General features: G+C 40.3%; 1 long non-coding RNA gene across 1 annotated transcript; it reads right to left on the minus strand.

The window, feature by feature from the left end:
* Positions 1 to 1,129: 1,129 nt before the first annotated feature.
* LOC111270832 (uncharacterized) lies at positions 1,130 to 9,947 on the minus strand. The gene is made up of 4 exons (XR_015315095.1): positions 9,842 to 9,947; positions 9,214 to 9,476; positions 7,124 to 8,833; positions 1,130 to 1,626 (listed from the first exon to the last, which is right to left on the minus strand). It is a non-coding gene; the product is annotated as an uncharacterized LOC111270832 (long non-coding RNA).
* Positions 9,948 to 16,914: the final 6,967 nt, after the last annotated feature.

Genomic DNA, 16,914 nt, shown 5'->3' on the forward strand with positions numbered 1-16,914 from the left:
ATCATTTTCGATAGCTAGAACGAAAATGAGCATAGAGAAAGCAGTAACGGAAGTTGTTTTCAAGTGCGGTTTTTCTCGTTCATTGTTGAACTTGAAGATGCGTTCGACCCTCATCTGTCCATGAATGAAACTAACCACGCTTGACCTATGCTGGCAGTACATGCGGGTACCATGTAAGCGGCGAAGTCAGGCATCTTCATAAAAATGTGTGACTTTGTTGCGCATTTCCGAGGCACATATGTATTAGAACTGGAAAAACTCCTTCTTTTTCTGTCATGATGTTCGCTAATATCTGTCTTGTCCTGTACCAACGTACACGCACAAACGATGATTGGAGACACCGTATGAAACAGACGGACTTCAGGTGGGAACAATTGCTCTTCATTCGTATAAGATTAGAAGGGAATACATTTTCTGTCATTCATTATGGTAATCGATAGGTTTGCAATATTATACAGCGTATGTGATGGCCATTTTTGTTTATCTATGTTTCTAATCTTTATAGTTGACAAATTTTTTACTGCTCCGACACCATTTTTATCTGGTTGGCAATCAGCTGATCAGTGATAAAAATGTTTAATTCTTGTGTACCCTGATTTTTTATGCGGGAAAGAAGTCGTCCATATTAATCAGCTGGCAAAGCGTACCTTTTGACGCAATCACTTTATTAGCTTTCCTCCAGCAACGATTATAACGGTGCGTATATGTGAATTTCATATTATATCATGTTCTAATTCAGGGCTCTATTATATTTAGCTAGCATTTTCTCAGTCGTTCCTCTCGATCACTGGATCCAGTTAGAAATCAGAGTACTATGAAAGCGGATTCGAAAATTTTGCAGATAAATCGCAACTTCGTATCTGCGATCTAAGAAAAAAGTATATATATAAACCATTTAAGTATAAACAGCTAACGGAAACGAGACGTGCATAGATATTAGCTACTCTAATATCAATGGATAAAGATGTCGTGTAATGAAAAATCCACTTGATCAATATTCGGAGTTACCTAGTTGCTCTAGGCTCTACGAGTGGCACTGCGGTGTACAGTTAGGACGACAAATGGCATCTATAGGCCAACGCTAGTTTTCTTTAGCCGGAATAATTTGCCAATAAAAAGTCGTAACGAGTGTAAGCAAAAAAAAACATTGTTTCTATCTTTTTATTATCTTATATCATGGCTACACAATGCAGAACTTAACAATAGCAATATTTTCAATCATTCAATTACTCATAGTTAAGATTTATCATAGCGACGGACGCACGAAAAAAACGTTTTTACATAAACAATATACGTACATTCATGTAATATAAAGCCTATGTTGAAGCGCATTTAGCAATTCTAATTGGCGCAATATTTTTATTTTTTACGTTACACAGCAATATTGGTGCTTTTCGTTATGACGTGAACCTTTTGCTTGGCCCTCGTTTATTCATTGTAGAATTTTAACAATATTTATTTTTAGCTTTTAATTTTTAGCTGTAGGCGGTTCGTTGCATTTGCTTAACTTAGGTTAAATAGCATACGGCGAGCTTTCCCACACCTCGTTTCCGTTGCAGAACGTTCCTGGTTTCAGTCTGTTTTCGTAGATATTGACCTGTGGTGCATGAATGCGCCAACGATTCCCTAACAGGATCAGAACGAACATCGTTAATTGTTAGCACCACGCCTGGGCCACTCACTCAGATTTGTGCCTTCACTATGCTGGGTGCCAACGTCAATTTCTTACCGGACACTGACTCCGATCACGTTCACGACTATGTGTACGCACTCATAGAAGTGCACAGCGTAGATAGCAAAATGCACGAAATCATCGTGAGGCACCCATACGTAACGGTGACGTTTGCAGGCGCTAGGTATCGATGCTGTACATCAGTATACTAATAATGGTAGACGGTATCTCTGTACTTCGAATTGTTTAAGATGTATTTACGGGATGATTTGATCTTTATGTTGAACGTTTTATATACCCAAAAAGTGCTTTCTACTATTATTATGCACGTGCTGTTTCTAACGAAGCATGACCAAATTTCATTACTAGACTACACGTGTAACAAACAAACAAAAAATGCGAAAGATGGGCACGCGTCGGTAGCCTATAGTACTTTTATAACTTTTTATGCAAACGAATTCTTTTTGCTTTCACGGTATTTGTCAGGTAGAAATCCAAAGCAAAACTCCAAACATTGCACGAAAATACATGTAATAGATAACTAGAACCATTATTTTCGTTACCACATACAAGCCGCGAAAACTCTGAGCCCGTGTCAGCAGAAACGAGCCCAACTCCTCAGTTTTATTTAAGACTTACCCTTTGATTCCGCTAATAATCAAGTTTTAGTTGTAAATAAAAGAATTAGAATGAAATTGCAAATCTAGGTAGACGTTACACGCTGCACGTTTCATTCTCTGTTTAAACGCTCTACACGTCAATCTGGTCACGTTGGCACGGTGAGGGGAAAATTTAATATACCCTTCATGCAATTCATGGAAGGCGCTAAAACGCTGCCTAGATGCAATCCCTTTATAGTGACGCTTCACTTAACACGCAGGTCTGGATTAAATGAAATATTCACTTCTTGTGGTTTTAAGCTCGGCATGAATATTTGCTCGCTAATATCAATACCCCGCCTGCCGTACCAAGCATAATCGGCTTCACAATACTTTACGACAGATGCGCCACGTATTCATTGTTTGTGGTGAACGTCGATAGCGTTGGCGATGAGATGTGGCACACCCAGTCCTGCTCATTGAGTGCAAGAATACCGTACGAAATATCATTTGGGGCAACCCGAAGGGCCCCTCCGATCGATTGATGTAACTGCCTAGGGGGAGGTGCTTTGATCGATGCGACTGGACTTTAGTTTGACAGAACGTCAAAACAGAGAGTGCCGTTTAGCTTGTTCACAAAAATCTACAACACACGGGCAAACATTTGCTTGTAATCTAGGAATGATCTCGTTACGCATTTTTGCTCGAACGTGTCCCTAACTGCTAATTATATATACATACATGTTATACTGCATACAAGTATTACACAACGGTTTTCGTTCTCTAAAGATGTGTTGCCACAGTTGATTGAACAGATTTATCGCAAGAAGTATAGGGAATGAGACATATACAGAGAATGCCTCCTTATAAACATAGGAAATCATCTAGAAAATATAGATATCTCAGAGGTTTGCAGACTGCTTCTATAGTTCGCTTGGAAAGACAGCAGTTCGCAACTGAACGTTCGTGTCGGAAATCTCAATGCAAAGTGGATAGGGCGAAGAGCGCTTAGCTAACTGAAAAAATAAAAGGTAAATAAGTCTTTGGCGAGGTTCATAAAACATGGGCTTAATAGGGAACCAACCTTTTGATGTCATGATTAGAGGTGAATCAAGCCGGCTCACCTATCGCTAACGGTTTAAGTTCTAAGTCTGTATGATATACCTTCAACATAGACCGTATCAAACTCTCACAATTGAACAGCTGATAAATACCACATACTGTTATAGCTCGCAATGGGTTCTGACCCCCTAAAGATGGAATCGAACATAATTCACTTGAAAGCATCCTAAATACACACTTTTCAATACAGCCACTTCATAATACCTCTATGATCCGTAGTAGAATATTGTGTACTACGACAAAAAACACGATCGATCGCAGGATCAATAAAAACATCGATGTTTGCTTGTGCGAAACGTTTATAAGTATTTTGTCTTACCGGCTAGCTAAAAGGGTTGCCGTGAGAGATGCTTAGAATATAAAATTGGTTTCCCTTTTGTCTCAGAGCTGATTCGTAGCGCTAATTCTTCGAATAGAATACAGAATCAACGAGACGTTAACATGCTGAACAGTAATACCGTGAAGCGGAGAAAACTTCACTCGGTATATGGCCTGCAGAAAATATAAGAACCACATTCAAGTGGGCAATACGTAAAATCGAGTGCTCTACGAAGCATTGTGGAAAGTTGACCAATGTTTTTATCACTGATGATAATATTTAGGTGTCGGCATCAGGCTGTTGGCTTTAATCAATAATTTTTGCCTTTTCAAAAAAAAAACACATCATTTTTTCTCTGAGATAAATGATCGGCTTTGAATACGAAGTCTATGGGGTGTCAGCTGCAGATAAATTGATTTAATTGAACGGTACTAAGCATAGGCTTTCACACATAATTAGCAAATGTGAGGTGCGTAAATACATAAATACTGAACGAGTCATGACGAACATATGAGAAGCTTAACTCATTAGTTTGAAAACCTTCTGTTATTTGTCGTCAATGGAAAATTATATATATATGCACAAGTGCGTGAATTTACGATAGAATGACGATCAATTCCAGTACTTGCGCAAAATTCTGCTACTGATCGAGTATTCCTAGCACTCGAGAGAGTTTTAAGTTAGCAATGGATAAGAAAAAAATGACTGATTGTTATCCGGTAGTCGGTAACTCGAATCAAATCTATCCATATGGTTTAATCGTCACGCTTGTTTGCAGCGAAAGCTTACAACGGCGCTGTAAATACCAGGGAGGCCACTCTGGTACGGGGGACTGGCAAGGTGCGACTTTAGCTTTAGATTGTATTGCTCAATTATTGTTAGAGTTCGGTTACACAGATGACGAGGCGAGAAGACTCATACAGATAACTCGAGAAGGAAGATGCTGGCAAACCCAACGGCCGAAGAATGCCAGAGAGATCGAAGTGGTCGCTGCCCAAATGTATAAGATCAGCGAGGAATTACACGAAATTCAAGAAAAATGGTTTCGAAGAAGAGCGGCGAAGGGAATTGACGAGGATGACCGGAAAAAGGCTGAAGATATTCGCCGCTGTATTGACAAGATTCTCAACTTACGGCTACCACTGGATGAGATCGTTAGGTACGATATTGATCAAGCCCTCGACTTGATTCCTTCGAGTACTATCATGGCCGAAGCGATGGATTTTATGGATAGTGAGGGAGAACGTACGAGCGACGCTGACGACTCTTCCTAGGAGGCATCATGTTGACTCTTTTAATCCGACCAGCACTCATTAGGTACTTTGGAGGATGGTTACTACATCGCATTCCCGCTTATACTCGCGGTCGACGAATTTTCGTGATCTATGTAAAGGGTGCTCATGTATTCCAATATTTATCGCCTATAATCAGACTGCTTGGGTCGTGTATTATGTAAAACGACATGCACACCTCGCCTACGAGGGTTTGTCAGGTGACTCATTATACAATACAGAAACATTTCGGTAAGTCTCTGAAAATACACGATAGGTTCTACTTTACAAGTTTATTTACATAAACGTAGAGTACATTAATATATTCATAGTAATAATTACATTAAAACAGGGTACTACTGGATAAACGCATGTACATGGGTTGAGTCAAATAAACTGAGAGCAAAAATTACTTTTATTGCCAGATGGATATTACCGACCGACCGTAATACAGTATTTTCAATTATTTTATTTAATACGACTTAAGTACTTGCGACGGATTCGAAGAGACATTAATGAACACGCTTTCTCTCGAAAGCGTGTTCATTAATGTCTCTATTTTAATATATATATATATTAATAACGCTTTCGATCGAACGTGTCAGCTGTCGAAACTAATTAGGCCTCAAGGGCCTGGCTCAGAATGACAATGCCACTTTTGTCTGTTGTGATAACGGATGAAGAGTGGGAGCTGTAGCAACGACAAAAACTGACGGGACTATGAGATGCAACTGCGGCGTTCTCCAGTGAAATTGTCACACCTGCTTGAGAAAAACGTTGAGTCTTATTGATTGAATCACATGGATAATTTTAGTGTAAAGGGATTAATTAGATGTGATACGGGCACGTAGGTCCTCATCAGCAGCTGAAGCAAAATTCTATATTCATAGTAATATGCAATTAGAATACGGGGACTGGGCATTCATTATAATTTAGCCTTTTTTTTACGCGAAGGGTTCAGATACAAATTGTGCCTTTTCTAGCTTAATTAATTTCAACGTAGTGACGTTTCGCTTCAAGCAGCACAATCGCGCTCCGTTAACCTTCGCTACGATTGTCTCAAACCATCAAAAATTGCAACAACTCCGACCCAGAATATTTTATTTTGCCAAGTAGGTATTTCATTAACCCGTGCAGACGAGCCAACGTTAAAAATCGTCTCAATGTAGCAGGTCAGTGACGTGACGATGGTTCACACACAAGCATGGCCTTTTTGGAAAAGTCGTTAGTATTTGCTTCTTATTTTACTGGAGTGAATGTTGCATTAACAGATACTGTCTGTATTGCACGGTTTTTGATAAATTTTCCTGTGGAACGTCCTAGAAACCGTGAAATTTCAAATGACAATGTATAAATCAGCCTCAAACTATCGACTGGGCTAGGATCGAGCAGCAGCGTGTCCTTGATGATTTGAGCTTTCAATGAACAGAGCGACAGTCTGCAGCTACATTATATGGGCACAACTTATATCCTCTCGTACAAAGACTATAGAGAAGTCAATGTGAATCGTCCACTTACGTCCATCAATCGGTGTTGCGGCGCTGCTAGAGTTATCGAAATTTTCGTCATGACGTTTGATAGCTGCTAGCGATGTTCTTTGCCGCTACATTCATGTATGTACGTCGTTCCTCTGCTTAGAACTGAGCACTCTTAGCAATCGTAGGTACTCCACTCAAGGTGGTCGTAGTGACGGCAAACGTGCACATGCGTATGTTGGAGATAAGCTTACCTGAACGACGCTAGCCGCCAGACCCAGACTCACCGATAACGAGTCCAAGATCCACTTGATTTTCTATCAAGCTACTGATAGATAGCTGATAATAGCTAGCTTTTTGGCAGAAAAAGAAAACGACAAGCGAATGAAACGGAAAATCAACAACCATAGCAGCGGCAGCCTTGGGCATTAAGAAAGACTGCGCGGCAATTACTATAACATCAACAACAAGCTACGATATCGTGCTGCATCGAAAAGGGAACAGTTGACATTTCAGTTAATGAAAATCTGGATATCGCAAGTATTTTACTTGTCACATTTTATGGGTAATACGAAATGTCTGGGTTTCTCACAGTTGCTAATCTGTGTGGCGTTCCAGTCGTACGACAATGTTTCTAAACGTTCGTGTAAATTGGGACTACTTACCTTCGCTGTTGGGTGTGGTGAGATAACCGTGTCTTCGTAAGAGCGAAGACAGTCGATTGTACGTAAGAAACTTCCACAAACGTAGTTATTCACTCAGGTTGTTGTATCGTAGCGACAGTGGTACGGGCCGGATAAGTAGCAAGTGGAGCTTGGCCCACGTGTTACCTGGCGCCTGTATTGGCTTTGCCTAGCGTTTGAACGGGCAATGGTAGAAGCGGTGACGTCGGCGTTCTTTGAACTCGTCTGTCGATTGTTGGCTGAATCGTCAACCCAATAGACTTTGCGGCTTAAAAATGCTACTGCTATCACAGCCAACGGTAGTCGCGCGGCGAAACTGACAGATAGAATTAATACACACAGAGCAACAACTATAGATAGCCGCGGACCCCTTCGAGTCCGTTAGGTAATCCACATTAGTGAGACATTTTGGTACAAGGACTATCCGAATAAGGCCCAGTACCTTCATGCAAGTAGGATAAATAAATGTAGCCAGCATCATCGTATCAATTAATCGTGTTAATATGTATTCTATTGTACAACATTACAATGAAGCCGCGCGCACGTTTATACCAATCTAACACTTCAGCTAAACCCTACAAACGTTTGAGGCCTAACTCAGACTAAGTCACAATTCATAGATTCAGATCTAAAACAGGGCCTGTTTAACTATATTTAATATTGGAAAGCTGTGTTTTTATCAATGATCTTTTACAGAATGGAAATGTTTTGTCATTGTGCACCGTAACATTATGAAGCTGCATCCTGGAAAGGAATAGTTGTTGAGTGTCATTCGGGGTTTTTCTTAAGCTCATCCGCATCGAGCACAAAGCGGACAGTTTGTCATTAGTCCTACGACTGGTGGTAATACCAATATAACCGGTTTGTTTTGGAAATTAAACCAATAATGGGGCGCCGAAGGTCACTTCGTGCTATTTCAGATGCTGAACAAAAAATTTCATTTCATTTTCAGAATTGTCAGTTATGAACTAATCTCAGAAGGTAAACGAAATTTACTGCGGTGGACGATCTTCTATGTGGCCTGACCTCAGAACACCTATATCTGTGTACTGTAGTTTGAAAAATTACTTTGTTTAGGTTAAAACGTTACGATGGTCGCCGTTGAACACAGTCGTCAAGCTGATTATATTACTGGCGTTAAACTCTGCGAGATGCTATAGTCTCATGTTTGCTACGCTCAAATGTAAAAAAAGCGATTTTGCTAAACTCACAAATAACAATAGTCTGCTTAAAATAGCTCTCGCTAGCGCTACGATCGTTCTTAACGGGAAAAATATATTAGGAGTAAGTGTACACTTCGCAGCTGATGTACTCATGTAATGGAATCGTGCAAAGGTCGTTGATGTTAGACCGAAATAAGCAGCTGGAAAATGAGCCCGCTACTGGAGCAGAGCCTCTATCCCGTAACAACAACAACTAGATGATGACAACAGTGTTTCGGTAAAGAAAACGATGCAAGTCGCCTGTCCGGTTCCGGGACTTCGGCTAGTTTTGCTGTTGCTACACCTGCCTATGAGGTGGTAATCTATCGGCAACAACAGAGACGCGGCGGTCGCAGCAACGAAAGAGACGATAATAGCAGTATAGTTGAGTCTGCGAACTTTTACTATACCATACTGCGGACGTAACGATTTACTGGCTGATGCACCTCTTGTCCCTCTAACTAGGATATACAGGCCGCCGCCGCTCCCGCTGAAAGGGAAAGGACATGTTACGAAAACGGCTTTCAGCCATCACGCTACTTTAGAAGATAACTCTTAGGCGTGACATCTAGAAAACTAAACAAACAAAGCGCGGGAGGAAGCAGAGTCGACGCTAGAGTGAAAGAACGTCGCTGGTCTGAAGTGCCCGTTTTTCTGTAACATATATATGATTTATCTAAACAATGCCTGTCCGCCGCGGCCTGCTGAGCGCAATTCGTAGATAGTTATTTGTTGTAGATTCGATGCTTTACGTACTGACTGCATGTAACTTAGCTTTGTCTATCGTGCAACAAAGATAAGAAGAGGAAGGTCGTCCTATCAATTTCACTACCTAGGTACGCAACGGATGTTAGTCCGATTGTTAACTACCATATAGTTGCATTGAATAAAAAAACTATACGCGATCCGTCGGTAGTAAGGTCTACTCCTAAGCGCACGTGGTTAACTCCAACGTGCGACTGAATGGTGTACTTGCTTCGCGAAAACGGTCACCGCGTATCGTTCCCGTAGCAACAAAGTTTGCAGCATTATAGAAATCGTTCGGAACTCTCGTGATCGTCTCGTTTCTTACGTACGGCTGCTTGTCCTGCCACTTAGATGTGGTAAGAAGCAGTGACAAACGCGGAATACGCCTGTGGGTAGAATCGAGTTGTTAGTCTAGAACGTGTTGCTAATATTGTTTCTGTAGTAATGGGTTTTCTTCAAATTACCCGTCGACAATAACCCCCCACATCTACACTTAACGAACCACAGCCCGAAATCATATTGATTATTGGTAGTTTATCATAATCTCTTTCATTCGTGAGTATTACCCACTGACAGGTAGATGTCTGGAACGCAAAGGGTCTAGATCGTATACGAAAAACATACACTGATCGAGTGTGATTAGTCCGCTGTGGCGGTCATTCCCCTATATTTTGCCATACAATGGCTTTCTAGATAGATACTAAATCGATGTGCTGTGCCCGTACGGATGGTTTGGGCAGCGTTCACGTACCGTAATGTATTGCCAAGCATTGAAGAACGACGACCATTTTCTATACCCTGTGTATATACGCAGAGGCAAAATCTTCGAAGAAAACGGCAAGCGAGTATGAAATTGATCGACACCTGCGGGATTTTATATGTGCGTACATGTATGCTGTTAGAAAGATTGTCGTTTCGCTTATGTAATTGTAATATGTCGTTTTTCTTTTTCGGTGCTTGTGCCTCTCGATGTGGTTGCAATGCCAGCGTTCTAGTTCTGTGATACCCATTACTACTGTCAGTACCTTTACTGTGTGTTATTTTAGTAGGATAGACTAATAACGGTATTCGAGCTGATGGTGCTTAATCCAGTTGCGGTGGGCATGTACATGTCACAAATGCAAACAAATCGAGCTCAGAAATAGAAAATGATTTTCTCATACGAGCATAGAGCCATGTTGGATGGAAGATTATTTAGAAGCAATTTGATCAAAATGTCTTTACGGCAACGCCAAAGAGCCTTTAAGTTGTTCATAGATGTATGTAGCTTAGATTCACCTGTTACATTGTTTTAATTTGTTTTGATGAAGCGACTACAGATGTTGAAAATGTGGTGTTTGAAGAAAACAGTATTGTAATATATGCTGTAGCAGGATTATGCAATTAGTAGGACGAAAGCTAGGATTTAACTACTAGAAAATTGATTTTTGACAACTTTACTTTTTGATTCCGCATTATCGGTATATATATATATATATATATATAGTTATGTCATGTTTGCAGATATAATTATTTTGTAATTTTTTTCACATACTGCTAGTTACTTGGTCACGAGTTAGTGCGCTATGGCTATTTTGTATTATATCTATTTCGAAATTATACATATATATATGTAGCCTTCGTTCAGTCTGCTACGTACGTCATCACAGCTGACCTTGTTAACTTTTTGCATCATCGTAGTCTTTTGAAGCGAAGATGAAGCGGCCTTGGTTTATCCAGAGCTTTTCATTAGGCAAACGGAAGCCTAAATACGTACAGAGTTAATACGCTGACAGCTGGTAGTGTACTGCGAGTTCGACGCTGGTCTGATGAGCGCAATGGAGCTACTAAAATTTATATTAGACCCATTCCCTGCTGCATTCGACCGGTTGGTACTTTTTTACAAGTAATCGATTATATCACAAAGGGGTATGGTTGGCATTCTATTTCTATATCTAGTAACAGGCATTGCTAACCCTGTCATGGTTTCATTTCATACTTTACGACCATTAAAATATAATGTTTATAAAATGACGCAATAAACGAATAAATAGAAGCTTGACGCTGTCCGTCTCCTTTCAAAATATAAAGATTAATTATAGTTTAAAAGGTTAATTAGTTATTAGGTATTTCGTCGGTTTCTATCTCCTTGGCCGAAGTCGAGCCCTTGTAGTTCTACATGAACGATTCTAGGCATTAGAAATAATGATTTCTCTATATGCGGCTTTAATCGCAAGATGTCGACGGGTGTTGCCGTTCTTGCTTTGAATGCCGGCATCCGTCGAGCCAATGTTGAAGAGATCTCTTACTGCCACTATAGAATAAACGGTCACACTGATTATAGAAACAGCAGAAGGTACAGCCTCGGTTGTGTGACAAAATCCGCCTTCGGTAGGTGTTGATTAATTCGCCCATCCAACCGTTAGTTATTTATGCCCTTGGCAGATGTTAGTAAATAATGCTTTTAATAAACCCCTTTGCAATGATTGATTGTCTTACTGCTGCAAAGTGATCTCACTCTGAGGGCATCCGAATCGATCGGGTATTACTTAGAAACGCGTATGCATGACTAACATATATTCGAAGAAAGCACGAATTCCAGCAACGGATGGATACCAGTCGAATGTTATACAGTCACCTTTAAGGACAAACCGCTCCTCACCATGATGCTGATCACAGGCGTACTGCCTTGAAGAATACATAAAGCTACGTTTAGATACAGGCATATAGATCGATAGTTCGAGAATCACAATGAGATGTTCATAATAGTTCATTACGTCTGCGTTCTTTTTAAACTTGCAATGAGCTTTAGGGCATGCGCCGGGCCCACTACTTGCAATACAAAGCTGTCTATTCTATTAAGAGCTCCATTGTTGAACAATAGATATTATTATTTTATTAGATGTATCAACTCTAGATGTAGTCTTCCATTGTTTTAGTGTAAACGTACCGCATCGCCCTGAAGAGCTCCACTCACATTATACTGAAGTTATCCTGCTTAGTCCAACTTAGAAGCTCGCGACTCACTAGAGGCAAGCGGAATTTTTCCCTAAAATTAGCGTTATGGCAAGCGCAGGTGTATGCGCGAAGAGCTGGACTCCCGCTGTGCGTTACTCCAACGCGCCGCTTCTCGGTTTTTTCAATCTTCTTGAGAAACCAGTTAAGTAAACAATTCCGAGCATTAGGTCTAGAACGTCGTTATATATTATTTTCCCAGATCCTTTTAAGCGAACTGTGTCAGTAGTTTGTGTTTTGCATAGGTAAAATAACATGTTTTCTAACTTTTTTTGCCGTAAATTAGCTAAAACTGAACCCGCTCTTGAACTTGAAAAATTAAATAGCAGCAATGATGATAATAATGTTGGCATGACTATGCGACACACTCTATAATGATAGTGGGTAATAAGTAGTGCAACAAGATGCCGTGATCGTATACATGGTTCGTCGTATACATACACGAACGATTAAACGTTGCCTTTATACTTTCGTCCGAAGACTGCTGCCGAAGTTGATCTACATAAAGTAAAAGTAAACAAACATCATAAACCAAAGTTTGTAGCTTTTTACTATTTTATTGAGTTATTACCATACAATGATCTATACATAGATAAGTTGCTTATCGGCCACTTCGAAACATCTTCTCACTGTCAAGGGTACCTGTGTCTCTGGACCCGTTGAGGACTCAAACGTAATACATACAAATGAGTTTTATCTAAAGATAATTTAAGGGAATCACACTCAAACAAAAGAGGGCTAGCCTCCATCGCCCCTTACAATGACAACTTTACAAGCGATAGATAACCTTTCACCTCGAAAGCAGCCTTCCTATAAAATTTCGAAATTCCCTCAAATAACCTTTTGTGCCCCGTTTCATTGATTTCGACTCTCTCAATTCAATCTCTATTATGGACCTTCCATTTTAACATGTAACCTATGTTCGTTGGAAGCCATGAAGCACTCGGAAACGGCCTCTAAAGACGGCCGATTTTAGATTTATAGTCTCTGAGGAAAATTCGTTCGGAACGTAAACATTGGGGAACAGCTGATTTTTTCATATGTTTTGAAAACGAACCCTTTTCGCCCGCCGTCGAACGAGCGTTTTTCTTTTGGAACGAATTGAGTTTCCACCAGTATTAAGAACTCGCGCCTGCGACGACTAACAAACAGCTCGCCGAAATGAAGGATTTCATCAATAAAAATTGGCTTAAAGGTGCTGCAGTGGATTGTTGAATACGGTATTTTTTCTCAGTCAGTTAATATATAAGATTTACAATACCTTTTTGTTCTACACACAGTCTTTTTACTTAAAGGTATATATATACATATGATGGATTTCCTGGATCCTCTAGCGACTATCAAAATAAGAACTGTCTGCAAGCGGTCGTCAGAATGCACTACCGGTGCAAGATGGTTGACTGTCGAAGGCAATGAAACGACAAACCCACAAACAGATTTTATTACGTTTGTGGCGCGACAAAATCTAAACATCGAAAGCTGTCGACAAGAGGAACGTGACTAAAGGGAAGTGACACCTAAAGGAGCTGCTTCGAGCGCGGTTGCCTCTACTTTACGAGCTATTGGGATGGATACCAATGGACAGTGATAGGGTCCAAGTTCTTTTTGTGGCATGTTAAAGAACTTACATTCTATCCTAAAAATACTACTCTAATAAATGTGTAATGTGTTGTTGTTAAAAATCCTCGATATGAAATTTCCAATAAATGTATAAAAAATTCTACTTGATATAATTTAGATCGATCCTAGCTGAAGGAAAAGGTGACCATGCAGTGACAGACGATATCATCTAAACCTGGTTAATAGCCTAAAACGAATATCTATATAAATAAATTCAAAATAGTTGCACCTCACGCCTAGAGACACCTCAAAATACACTGTAATTCAGATAAAACAGAGTTTTGTACCTTGCTCTGAACGCCACCGATTGGAGTTGCGTATAGTATCTTTATCATAATAAAAGTGTCGAAAGACTAATATAAGCTTTACCAATATTGAGAAAATAAAGCAACAGGCCCATCGGCATAACAGATTACTTTCTAATCTCAGGATTGCATCGGCTCTCTTGCTATCTTGGATCCTCTTTTTTTTTTTTTTTTCTTTTTATAAAATCGCCTCTTCTCATCGATGATCCTCGTGTATTATTATCCGTCACGCATGGTTAATTCTAGCGTCACCAAACTTCGAGCTTTTCAAATTACTTTTGATTTTTGCTAAACAACATTTGTAGAGATGATCCGCTTCAACCGATTAATCTAGATAATTCCTAGCACATTCGGATCGGCTGAAAAAGCTCTGGACTAAATGTATATGTTCATATGTAAACGCTCACTAGTAAATCAGCGATGCCTAGCGTATAGCAAAATCATCAAAAAGTAAAAAATACCATAACATAATGTAAAATAAGGTAATAAGGGTTGACCAGAGCATGCGCAGTGCGCTAAGATTATAGACTTTTCAGTTTGGCACGTTCTTAATCAACGTGCCAAACAGGCCGTGTGTGGGCTTTAGTGACCTAAGTAAACAGATATATCTTTCTTACATTCAATGAACATTTAATCGAACCGTTTACAAACAATAGTGAAAAAGAGCATCACCGTCATTTGCATATTATTACTGGTTTTCCTTCAAATCACTTGACAAACTATGACTCGCCTGGATCCCTTTTGCAAAGGCCCGTATGAAACAGCCTAATATTTGTTTTTAATCCATTATAGCGAAGTGACGATGGAGTCTTTTTCAAGAGTTCCTTCGTATTGAGCGATTTATAAAGTAGATCCGTTATCGACGGGGATATTACGCGTACATACTTCTAGTCTTAAATGTATGTCATGCACTATATATACTATAAAAAAAAATATACGTCTAACAAACATCTAACCATAAACGGTACATCATAATTCGGGGATAGAGTGATCTTTTTTTTTATTGAGACTCCACATGTAGTTGCTCAGCCATGCTGTAGAGAAATTGATTTCCGGGACCTGTGCAAGCGGTGGCCTGAAACCACTGAAGACAAATCTACCCACATAAACGTATCATTCTACTAGCAGCGTACCTAATTAGGCTGAATTTTCAAAAACAACGAGCTGAACTTGTTGCACTGCGTGCATTATGTACGTGGGTGCACGACTTAGCAAAGTATTTTGCGTATAAATAAATCATTTACAAAGCAAACTGTAAAATGCTACACATTTATTTGTTTGTCTGGGTTTCGATCAACAGCAAATCGTTCCACCCAGCTCCCCACCAGCAATGATTAAGATCAGCGAAGAAAATAAAAACCTATATTTAGGTTTGTTCAGAAGTAACAATGACGTTTAACGGTGTATGTAAACTGGAATAATCAACACTCATTAATCGGATATGTCTCCCTGTAGTGCGTTCAGCGCAAGTGCAAGTGAACTGTTTTCCTCAAATAGGTAATTAATAAAAGTTCGAAGCACTTTGAAAGTGGCAGTGATCGTCTGTGAAAAGCGCGCAGGTATGCCCTATGTTCTAGTACACAGAGTAGCTCCGGCGACCCCGCTAACATCCTCCACATTCGTATCGGCGCAGGTCTAAGCTTAGTGGTCTAGGGAGGATACAACTAGGGGGTAACGCAGAACTCCTCAGGCAGAAAGCGAACTTCGTCAAGCAGTGAACTATAGTTAGCACATTATGATCAAACAGCGAAGAACTATTCCGGCTACGCCTTTCTTTAGCGTACGGCTAAAAGCGATAGGTAGCGTAGAATTCCAACGAGCCAATAACCACACCTAGCCCAGATATATTATAGGCTGCAGGTATTTGGTTAAACTTGTATACTCAGCAGAGTAGTTCCCATTTATACGCATCATCATCATATTGCGTATTAATGGAGCCGGTAAGTTTAGCCAATAGCTACCACGTGGTGTACATACAAACTTCGCAAGCCGTTAGGTCAGCCTTTTGCTCATGTTGTACCTATAGGACGCAAAGTTAAGAGGGTAACACGATTCTATTCTTCTCAGGGCACACACTCGTCGAATTTCTCCTTGACGCGAGATTAAAGCCAACTTTCTGCCAGGGTCTTGTATTATTAGCACCACACGTGCGATTTCTGTTTGATCCTCACAAAGCCTTTCCTAGGTCGGTATCCCCGAAGAGGTCGCTACTATTACGTGGCATATAAAGTCAATGCACGCACGCGCCGACTAAAGGGTAAACATTGTTAATAAGGGCGCGACGTCGCAAACGTGGGTGGAACAAATTCGCTGCATGTAATTGAGCATGACCGCTTACAGCTTGGGCGATCGCGACGCGTCGGAAGCGGGACACAACTAAACTGTGGAGCCTTCTTATTTTCATATCGATGTATACGCATAATAGCAGGGTTAAAGCATATGGCAACGGGAGGTGATGTAACTTTTACCACTGCCACGACGGTATTGCCATTTAATGCCAAATTAATTGATCATATGAATTCGCGCAAAGGCGACCATATCCATACGCACCGTGTTGCAAAACTAGTATAGCGTTCTATTTCTACTAAATTAATGTGTTAAGGGAAAGCTAGATTCTTCATGCTACCTTCCACAATGATACAGTTTGGCGTTCATTGAGGTGACGACTAAACACGGGTTGAATTCGTGGCGCGATACGGTATCCCGAAAGGCGACCTCAGAAGTGCTCTCTCGTCGTCACTTCGACGCATATGCGAAGCAACCTGAAATTCGCGTAGGACCTCGGCTATTTCCTGTACTAAAACTCAGAGCAGTGTCGTCGTTATCAGTGATTATTAATATCTAGGACTTGCAATAATCATTCTTCTCCAACAAATAATATATTTTACCTGAAACGGTTTCGTAG

This window comes from Varroa jacobsoni, unplaced genomic scaffold (assembly GCF_002532875.2).
Source record: "Varroa jacobsoni isolate VJ856 unplaced genomic scaffold, vjacob_1.0 contig00133, whole genome shotgun sequence".
Classification (NCBI taxonomy): Eukaryota; Metazoa; Arthropoda; class Arachnida; order Mesostigmata; family Varroidae; genus Varroa; species Varroa jacobsoni.